The sequence below is a fragment of the Physella acuta genome, unplaced genomic scaffold, assembly GCF_028476545.2.
Source record: "Physella acuta isolate Inbredline_101_S28 unplaced genomic scaffold, ASM2847654v3 ptg000657l, whole genome shotgun sequence".
NCBI classification, from domain to species: Eukaryota; Metazoa; Mollusca; class Gastropoda; family Physidae; genus Physella; species Physella acuta.
Window position 1 is genome coordinate 325,162 of NW_026732176.1, and position 11,527 is coordinate 336,688.

Below are 11,527 nucleotides of genomic sequence, written 5' to 3' on the forward strand. Positions count from 1 at the left end.
ACTCAATGAAATTATCAATGACAGAGTCAATGATAACTACCGCTCTCCCGTATTTTTCTCTCGAGAAACTCAATGATAAAGCGTTAGTAGTTATAAAGAGAGAGAGAGTTTATCAAAACGGAAATAATTCAACTCGTTTAATTAATAAAGCGTTAAACGTAATTATTAATTCTTAATTTCTCAGCGATTGATACAATTGTTTAGGGACAGTTAAACTATTTTTTTTTAAATATAGATCCTCGATCTTCATTTATAATTTATTAATTAAAATTAGATTTTTAAAAAATAATTAAAACAGGTCTTTGTACTATATTATTAAAAAAACAACTAATGAATATAATAAATAATTTTGACTATTTCTCATTCTAAACCTATCGAATATCTTTTTTTTTTCTAAAATGCAAGGTAATCTTTTATAGAACCTACATGATTAACTTTTCTTCTAATAATAAAAAAAACTCTAAATAAAAACTATTATTCCTACAAATATTAGAGTAGTCTCCCTTGACAGTTTCTATTCGAATGTATTTTGTGTTAATTTTCGTTATGAAATACAGTTGACTTTTTTAATTAATTATATAAGAAAACAATCTACCTCTGTGTATATTTATTTTAAAAAAATATAATAACAATAATTAGAATAGGTATTTCTGGTTAAATAGCAATTATTCTCATTCTAAATCTTTGGCTATCGAGTTTCATGGGTTTTTAAATTTAAGATTATGAACACATTGGCTTGACGAAAATGATTATATACACTTAAATACATACTAAAATTTACTTTTGTTAATAAACCTACACTATTTTATGCACACATACAAAAAAGAATATTTTAGCGGCAGTTACAACGTCAAAAAAAAAAAAAGGAAACTCCTTTATACTGAATAGTTCTACGTAACAACAAAAATGTAAAAATACATAGTCCTGGAGCACACTAACACATACATATATACATACGAAGATATGTGTGTGTGTAAGTAGGATGTGAGGTGGGTAGACAGGTGGGGTGGAAGCACTAGAGAGGCTTAAAAATACCTGCAGCAGAATTGTGCTGCAGTGGATCCCGGGCCACTGCCAGATCCAGGGTAACGAGATCGCAGACCAGCTGGCAAAAATTGGGGGAAAGAAACCACAACCGGAAATTTCGCTACACTCAAAAGAAATAAAAAGAATAATTAAAAACAAACAAACGCAAATGTGGTCTGTCACACACCCTCACTACATTAAAGACGACGGCTATTACAATTTAACACGAAAACAACAATACATAATCTTTCGACTCAGAACAGGCCACAACAGACTAAATCAACACATGCACAAAAAACTGAAGGTTGGGTGTAGCGAAATGTGCCCTTGTGGCAAGGCCCCGGAAAACACTGAGCACGTACTCCAGGATTGTACTCTGTATAGCCAGGCAAGAGGCAGACACTGGCCCCAGCCCACCCCACTCAGGGAAAAATTATATGGGACACCTGACAAACTGGAAACCACAGTCCGGTTTGTCCACGAAGTTGGTCTTGTTGTCTGAATCCTCCACCATATTCAAAAATTAAGAACGAAGAAGAAGAAGAAGAAGAATTAATTATATAAGAAAACAATCTATCTCTGTGTATATTTATTTTAAAAAATATTATTACAATAATTAGAATAGGTGTTTCTGGTTAAATAGCAATTATTCTAAATTCTAAATCTTTGGCTATCGAGTTTCATGGGTTTTTAAATTTAAGATTATGAACACATCGGCTTGACGAAAATGATTATATACACTTAAATACATACTAAAATTTACTTTTGTTAATAAACCTACACTATTTTATGCACACATACAAAAAATAATATTTTAGCGGCAGTTACAACGTCAAAAAAAAAAAAGGAAACTCCTTTATACTGAATAGTTCTACGTAACAACAAAAATGTAAAAATACATTGTCCTAGAGCACACTAACACATACATATATACATACGAAGATATGTGTGTGTGTAAGTAGGATGTGAGGTGGGTAGACAGGCGGGGTGGAAGGAAAGCAGTTTGGCAGGGATAACGGTAGGTAGGAAAGTAGGTAGGCAGGCAGCAGCGCAGGCAGGTTAGTAGATAGGTCGGTACAGAGGCAGGGAGTTAGGTATATAGGTAGGTGGGCCTAGGTAGGAAGGCGCCTCACTCGGTATAGTGAGCGATTATAGTAGCCCATCATATTTATAGCGTTTCGCAATTATTAAAACGAACAAAGGTACCATAGTACTCACGGGAAAACCCGGGGAGCTAAATGGAACCCTGCCAGGGCGCCACCAAATCGAATTTTTTTTCGCAGAAACCACCACAGGAGTATTAGCATTAACTTCTCAAATTTGAATGACAAACGAATGAAATCTTTGGTAATGCTTAAACAAACAAACCCACATATTCGTTTTTGGGGCGCGGGTTTGTCCACACTGCCGCCTAGACGCATCAAGGCTCACTGTATGAAAGCCTTGAGTGTACGTTAATCAACCTCTGTAATACTGAGGTAGAACACACATTGGCGACCGCCCATGTGTTAGAGACGCGTCCCTTGGCGCTCCAGGGAGCCACTGGTTATACTCCCGCAGGGGCGCCCCTAATTCGGTTTAATTATAAAATGTCGTGTGCCACCGTGTCCCTATTGTAGGGTGCTCTTTAAAGAGGCACTCTCTGTAGAGCCCGGGGCGCTCGCTGTCGCCAACTGCCAGGGCGCCGGCGGGCACTCATTATTCTACTTAGTGAACATTTATAGCAGCCCATCTAAACCGTAGTGTCGCCCGAGGTGGGTCTTGGCCGCTCTGAACCACTCAACCGCCGGGGAGCTGGCGGATGAACCTGGTGTAGTTTTATCACTGAATCTCAGAGGCGTAGCACCATTCCTGGCGCCAGGGGACAAATTTTCAATTTGGCGCCCCCCCCCCCTCCCGCCGGAGACAAACTTTCAATTTGGCGTCCCCCCCCCCGTATTTTTTAAATATTTATAATGCAAAACTGTAGCTAAAATGAGCTTTTAAATTTTTCCCACCCATTTTGGCGCCCCTAGGGTTGGCGCCCGGGGACATATGTACCCCCGCCCCCCTCGCTACGCCTCTGCTGAATCTAGTATTACCTATGACCGCAATTGATGAGATAGCCCCTCTGGATTCCCCTCTGGATTCTCAGCTCATAATCGTATACTGAGAAAATTCTAACCCTCCCAGGGTGCCACACTTAAGAATTTTTTTCTTTCTCGAAACCCTTTTCACCAACTCTCCAAAATGTTATGACTCTCGTACGAACAGTGTCAAATTGCATCTGGCTTTTATTTTTATGGAGAAAAATTGCATTGCTTCCTGTCAGAGACCCCAGATCGAATGGGGCGCCAAAAGGGGTAGACAATTTTTTAAAAATCCTCATTCTTCAGTAAAATTTAAGAAAACAGATTTATACATGACTGATATCCTCAATTATTTTATATAGGGGAGTGTATGTAGGGATGGGCGCCTTTTTGCCAGCGTTTGAATAGGGTTGGCACAACAGTGATAGTTCGCCCCGGGCGCCGGAATAGGTTGCTACATCTCTGCTTCCTGCTAGGGCGCCGCCCTGGTGAAATCTTTCCGGGGGGGGGGGGCGTGCGGACATTGTTAAAAGTATATATTTTTTTCTATATAAATTCCGTTTCGTTCGGGGGTGGGGTGGGGGTCGATAGACTTTCTTCGGGGGGTGGGTGGGGGGCTCTGCTTCCCCCCCCCCCCCCTCCGAATAGATTCCTGGAAAATCTCTGTTCACAAAGTTTTATGGCGATCCGATGAAAAAGATGTAGTAATTCATATAGGACAAACAGATAAACAATCTTTCATTTCTATAAATATAAATAGATATATAGGGCCTACTTTAACTAGTGTCCGCATACCCGCACCCGGAAACTTAGTCACAATTTTCTTTGTTACATTTGAACCCTTTAGGTTAATCAATATTAACAAAATTGAACAAGATGCAACAAATACAGTTAACCAAGAAATTGAACAAGTAAAATTCACGTTATCTTTTTATTGTTTTTAGATATAGAGTAGTAACAGACTACCTACAGGTCCTAACTCGCGACGAGGTACACATTTGTATTAAAACACAGATCTAAGACATTTTCCATTTAGGTGGGTTTTGCAGTACAGTGGTTTCTTAAGTCGTGGACAAGTGATTGCGCTTCTCTCTGTTGAGTAGCAATGCATTCTGTCCTATATTAGACACATTTGTAAATATCTGTCACAATATGGGCATAGAGATGATATAACGATAGCTTATCTTTGCGGACGACGCTAAACTTTGGCATCGACACCACGGCCTACAAGTTCAAATTTGGTCCTTCAGAAATGTTTGAAGTCTCTAGATTAAAACTAATTTTCTCTTTTATGTGCCTACTGACCACATCACATGTATTTGTTCTGAAAGTCTAAAAAACAGAGGCACAAATATATCATCTAGACTTGTGAGGTCTACAGATTAGGTATTTTGGCAGTTATCTAAGCCCTTGCCTGTTCTGACTCAAAGCCTTATTCTTTCTCTATCGACGCCTTGCGTAACATGGGATTGGGTTTTTAAAGCGGCATAAAGCTTTATGTTGTTCCTTTTTGAGTACACTAGATTAAAAACTAACGTTTTCAGATGCATAAAGATGTTTAACCACTAATTAATCAGAATAATGGGTCAAGATTTCAATTCTTGGTTTTGGGACACGTTAGTTGCCGGGGTTGAGCTAATGTCGATAGCATAAGGACTGTACCTTGATGCGGGCGTTTTATTTGTTGCCCATCGTAATAATTGAATGGTTGATGGGGCTTCTTCAAGGGTTTGATTTGCCGTAATGTTAATAATGTCATGCATGTGAGGCTTTTGTAAGAAGAAAATGCGTTAAAACACTTTTTAGTTATGCTTTTTTTAAATAGGCCTATATTTTACGACAACATAATCGTAATGAACAATAAAATGAATTTAAACAACTTTAGAATACACCTGTTTCGGCTAACATGAATATTATTCTTCAAACTAGTAATGTTAAACGTGTCTTTTTCGCATTTTCGACTTATAAGCATTACAGTAAATTCCGATAACGCCCATATGCATACAAGCAATGGCGTAGGCGAGGAGGGGTTTAATAGTGATTTAATAATGATACTTTCTTAACCCTCTACTGGACATCATATTTGGTACCTTGAACCCGGCAACTGGGTGGATTTGGATTACACCCAAGTTTTACTTTATAGTAAATGGCTTCAGTTTTAATTATTAGAGTTGGTTGCAACATTGACACAGTTGAAGGTATTCAGAACAAGGTGGCCAGGAGAAATCACATTAATTAGTATAAAATTTACCATTACTAACAATAGGCCCTACTTAATTGTTTAATGTTGCTGGATATTAAGCCTTGTAGGTATTTATGTTTATTAATTTGTACAGAAACAAAAAAAAAAGGATTCCCAAACAAAGTTTTATTTTTCAGAAATAAAGAAAATGATACAAATCAATAAAGAAAAATTTTCAAAAGAATTTGTATAAAAGTAATTATTATAAAATAGGAATATAGCATTGCATAGATAAAAATAAAATACTTGACACAAACAATATGAGGAATATTTTTTATCAGAGAAGAGGAAAATATATGATGTAGTTTGAAAATAATAATGTACAGAATGTAGCTTTTGCAGATTAAAATGAAAATTCTCATGCCTATATTATTTATTGAGTAAATGAAGCAAGGCCTAAAACACTAGGCTAAATAATATGCATGGGACAGGCATTGAAAACTACAAATTGCATATAGGGAAGGTTACAATATTTTTTTGGCTATATCCACCACAGTAAAGATTTATGCTTTATTACCTGCATGTAACATTGTTAAGGAAAAAGTGAAGTATTGTTAACTTTTTATGGCAGGCCAAATACGGGCTGTGTTCTGGGAACATGTCATCTGTAAGGGGCATTGTTCTCGGCACATGTTGCCATTTTGTGTGTTCTGGGCACATAATGACATTTTGTGTGTTCTGGGAACATGTTGCCATTTTGTGTGTTCTGGGAACATTTTGCCATTTTGTGTGTTCTGGGAACATGTTGAAATTATGTGGCTGTGTTCTGAATTATGTGGCTGTGTTCTGGGAACATGTTTGTTTCATTTTTAAATATTATAATAAAACATTTTTAGAAATTCTATATTAGGAATTGTGTATATATATAAATTTATATATTTAATAAGACAATTGGATGAATTATAATAAACAGCAAAAATGATTCAAATAAGTTTAGAAGTATTTGGCTTGATGTCCCAACAGTGAACTGTATACCGAGCTTGTTTCCCTAGTGATAACCCATCTTTTTTGTGCCACCCTTCCAATCAAATATCCAGCTTTTTCTTGGCCTGTATCATAATGCTGGTCACAGACTTGCTTGATTTGTGTATCACAATATGATTTTGAATATTCTTCTGTAAATGAAATAAAGACAAAACATTTTGATATATTCTTTTGTGGAACTAGCAAGAGAAATACATTACAAATTTATATTACTATCTCTACTATTTCTTTACTATAACTAATTACTTTGAAAAGATAAAGCACTGAACATGATGAATAACAAGAAACAAACATTATCAGCTAAGATTATAGATTTAAAATTGTGTTCATTCATATTGAAGATTAATGAAGTAGACTATCAATATTTACCCTCTTGATAGCTGATACTTTGATTTTATGTCTTTACTTTAAGATTACACATCAGTCTCTGTGTGGTAAAATATGAAATAATATGCTTCAATAAAACTGTTTCAGTATATTAATTATATTAGATAAGTACATAGTTTTGAGCTCTATAACAATATGTGTTTCAATTATCATTCAAATATAATACCCTCTATGTTGTACAACTCACTGATTTATTAGAATTTAAGAAAAGACAATAATTAATAAAATATTTTGGATTAAAATCCATTATATTTATTATAACATATAATGCTATCTCTTGCTATAATAATTACTTTAAAAAATGGGTTATGCCTATAGTACAGTTACCTGAGGATGAAACTAGGCACAGTGTATAGTCCACGGAGACTGATTAATATCCCTTGTAATTGAACATCAGTTGTAGTTATGAAATCTGGATGGCCAAACACACACTCATAGTCCTGAAAAGCAATTTACACATAGATTAGCAAGAATATCTCACAAATTATTAAATTAAAGCTAACCCCTATTTAGTGCAATCCATCAAAGTAGTAGCATTTTTGTTAAGTTGTAGACACAATACAAAGTAATGTTTGTTCGGTGAGTTACATACTTTTATAAAATAGCAATATATATATATATATATATATATATATATATATATATATATATATATATATATATATATATATACATTCATTGTAAATTTTAATTATGTCTTGCTATTAAATTTATTTACTCGACTGATCTAAACTCACTTTATTTAAACATAATATAGTGAATAAGTATAGTGATTTTATTATTCAGCAATAAATAGCAGGCCTAAAAAAATTTAAATAGTAACGTTTGCGAATGAACACATTAAATTCTATGTATTTCCATTTCTATGTCTTTCCCAACTTGATGCATATTACTAACCAAGCATTAAACTATAGTCCTAAACCTGACTCTAATTACCATTTATTGGACAACCTGAACCTTTGCGATACCATGTTATAATATATTATTTTAAAAAAGAGCTTACCACTAATTACTAAAATCAATTGTTTTTAGTATTAACTGAGCCGCATACTATCTGCTCCTATTGTCATCACCAGAAATCCAGTATGTTGGCAAAGATTAGTCTCTAAGTTCCCTGCAACCTCTTTTCTCTCGAGTGCGGAAAACACTGAAATCATTAATCATTATTTCATTATGCCTAATAGTTTAAAGGTAGTATTAAAGTAGTACTAAATAGTACGAGTCTTAGTTACTATAGGTCTAATGATAATTATTATTGTGTATGCTTACATGCTTTAAGTGTTATGCACAATATTGGTATATAATATATAGTCTATAGTATATAGCCTAAGCTATAGAGTATGTAGGCCTATAAGCCTAAATATAACAGCAGCTTGAATAATGCTCATAAGCATGCATTCACTATAAACTATAAAGATAAACAAATATTTCAATTTAATTTAATTATAACTAATAATAGTAAATAGGCTTTTTTCTTGTGGTAACAAATTTAAAGTATAGGGCAGTACAGTTATAGTATAGGCCTACTAGATTCTATATTTAAGTATGTGGGCTTTTCATTCCAATGCACCACAATAGATACCACACATGATCAAGCTGGACCTCTGATCTAAAGATTTAATAATTGGGCCTAACAAACAGTGAAACTACAATAAAAATCATGTAAATTACTAATTTAACCTTCTTACCTCCGCTTCTCTAGATGGGTTTTCTTTTTATGCAGCCGTATGATTAGATTCTAGAATCTAGACTATATTCTAATAAACATGAAATAACTACTAACCAGAACACTAGATCTAAATTTCTATATTCTATGCAATATGTATTAAACCTACAGGCCTAATATTTATTTTAAATTCCTATGCGATGTGTCGTGAACTGTAGGTTTCATGTTATTTTTGTAATGGCGGAAATCAGTTTAAAATTTCGTTTCCTTCCTTTTGTTATTCTATTTATAGATTTAGAGTCGGAGCAATTATCATTGAGTTAGTCGGCTGATCCACACAGGAAGTGCTGGTATATCTATTACTTACTCAGTGATCTGATCATTGACAGAAACAAAGATAGCCATTCGCATGGGGTGCCGGCGAAAATATTTTGCGGACAGACAGAGAGAGAGAGAGAGAGAGAGAGAGAGAGAGAGAGAGAGAGAGAGATGTGCGAACGTGGGGTTTTCACCCCATGCGAATGGCTATCTCTGTCTCTGTCAATGATCAGATCACTGAGTAAGTCATAGATATACCCGCACTTCCTGTGTGGATCGGCCGACTAACTCAATGATAATTGCTCCGACTCTATAAATAGAATAACAAAAGGAAGGAAACGAAATTTTAAACTGATTTCCGCCATTACAAAAATAACATGAAACCTACAGTTCACGACACATCGCATAGGAATTTAAAATAAATATTAGGCCTATAGGTTTAATACATATTGCATAGAATATAGAAATTTAGATCTAGTGTTCTTTTATGTTTACTAGGATATAGTCTAGATTCTAGAATCTAATCATACGGCTGCATAAAAAGAAAACCCATCTAGATTCTAGATCTACTCTAGAGAAGCGGAGGTAAGAAGGTTAAATTAGTAATTTACATGATTTTTATTGTAGTTTCACTGTTTGTTAGGCCCAATTATTAAATCTTTAGATCAGAGGTCCAGCTTGATCATGTGTGGTATCTATTGTGGTGCATTGGAATGAAAAGCCCACATACTTAAATATAGAATCTAGTTAAGTAGGCCTATACTATAACTGTACTGCCCTATACTTTACCACAAGAAAAAAGCCTATTTACTATTATTAGTTATAATTAAATTAAATTGAAATATTTGTTTATCTTTATAGTTTATAGTGAATGCATGCTAATGAGCATTATTCAAGCTGCTGTTATATTTAGGCTTATTATAGGCCTATATAGTAGTATATACTCTATAGCTTAGGCTATAGGCCTATACTATAGACTATATATTATATACCAATATTGTGCATAAAATTTAAAGCATGTAAGCATACACAATAATAATTATCATTAGACTTATAGTAACTAAGACTCGTACTATTTAGTACTACTTTAATACTACCTTTAAACTATTAGGCATAATGAAATAATGATTAATGATTTCAGTGTTTTCCGCACTCGAGAGGAATGAGGTTGCAGGGAACTTAGAGACTAATCTTTGCCAACATATTGGATTTCTGGTGATGACAATAGGAGCAGATAGTATGCGGCTCAGTTAATACTAAAAACAATTGATTTTAGTAATTAGTGGTAAGCTCTTTTTTAAAATAATATATTATAACATGGTATCGCAAAGGTTCAGGTTGTCCAACAAATGGTAATTAGAGTCAGGTTTAGGACTATAGTTTAATGCTTGGTTAGTAATATGCATCACGTTGGGAAAGACATAGAAATGGAAATACATAGAATTTATTGTGTTCATTCGCAAACGTTACTACTTAAATTTTTTTAGGCCTGCTATTTATTGCTGAATAATAAAATCACTATACTTATCCACTATATTATGTTTAAATAAAGTGAGTTTAGATCAGTCGAGTAAATAAAATTTAATAGCAAGACATAACTAAAATTTACAATGAATATATATATATATATATATATATATATATATATATATATATATATATATATATATATATATATATATATATATATATATGGCTATTTTATAAAAGTATGTAAATCACAGAACAAACATTACTTTGTATTGTGTCTACAACTTAACAAAAATGCTACTACTTTGATGGATTGCACTAAATAGGGGTTAGCTTTAATTTAATAATTTGTGAGATATTCTTGCTAATCTATGTGTAAATTGCTTTTCAGGACTATGAGTGTGTGTTTGGCCATCCAGATTTCATAACTACAACTGATGTTCAATTACAAGGGATATTAATCAGTCTCCGTGGACTATACACTGTGCCTAGTTTCATCCTCAGGTAACTGTACTATAGGCATAACCCATTTTTTAAAGTAATTATTATAGCAAGAGATAGCATTATATGTTACAATAAATATAATGGATTTTAATCTAAAATATTTTATTAATTATTGTCTTTTCTTAAATTCTAATAAATCAGTGAGTTGTACAACATAGAGGGTATAATATTTGAATGATAATTGAAACACATATTGTTATAGAGCTCAAAACTATGTACTTATCTAATATAATTAACAGTTATAATGAAACAGTTTTATCGAAGCATATTATTTCATATTTTACCACACAGAGACTGATGTGTAAGCTTAAAGTAAAGACATCAAAGTATCAGCTATCAAGAGGGTAAATATTGATAGTCTACTTCATTAATCTTCAATATGAATGAACACAATTTTAAATCTATAATCTTTGCTGATAATGTTTGTTTCTTGTTATTCATCATGTTCAGTGCTTTATCTTTTCAAAGTAATTAGTTATAGTAAAGAAATAGTAGAGATAGTAATATAAATTTGTAATGTATTTCTCTTGCTAGTTCCACAAAAGAATATTTCAAAATATTTTGTCTTTATTTCATTTACAGAAGAACATTCAAAATCATATTGTGATACACAAATCAAGCAAGTCTATGACCAGCATTATGATACAGGCCAAGAAAAAGCTGGATATTTGATTGGAAGGGTGGCACAAAAAAGATGGGTTATCACTAGGGAAACAAGCTCGGAATACAGTTCACTGTTGGGACATCAAGCCAAATACTTCTAAACTTATTTGAATCATTTTTGCTGTTTATTATAATTCATCGAATTGTCTTATTAAATATATACATTTATATATATACACAATTCCTAATATAGAATTT

The 11,527-nt window shown here is 33.5% G+C and overlaps 2 long non-coding RNA genes across 2 annotated transcripts; one reads left to right on the forward strand and one right to left on the reverse strand.

Annotated features, from left to right (window-relative positions):
* Nucleotides 1-6,691: 6,691 nt before the first annotated feature.
* LOC131948667 (uncharacterized) lies at nt 6,692-7,982 on the reverse strand. The gene is made up of 3 exons (XR_009388045.1): nt 7,712-7,982; nt 7,036-7,148; nt 6,692-6,748 (listed from the first exon to the last, which is right to left on the reverse strand). It is a non-coding gene; the product is annotated as an uncharacterized LOC131948667 (long non-coding RNA).
* Nucleotides 7,983-9,739: 1,757 nt separating this feature from the next.
* On the forward strand, nt 9,740-11,462 carry LOC131948666 (uncharacterized). The gene is made up of 4 exons (XR_009388044.1): nt 9,740-9,977; nt 10,554-10,666; nt 10,958-11,010; nt 11,249-11,462. It is a non-coding gene; the product is annotated as an uncharacterized LOC131948666 (long non-coding RNA).
* The last annotated feature ends 65 nt before the right edge of the window (nt 11,463-11,527 follow it).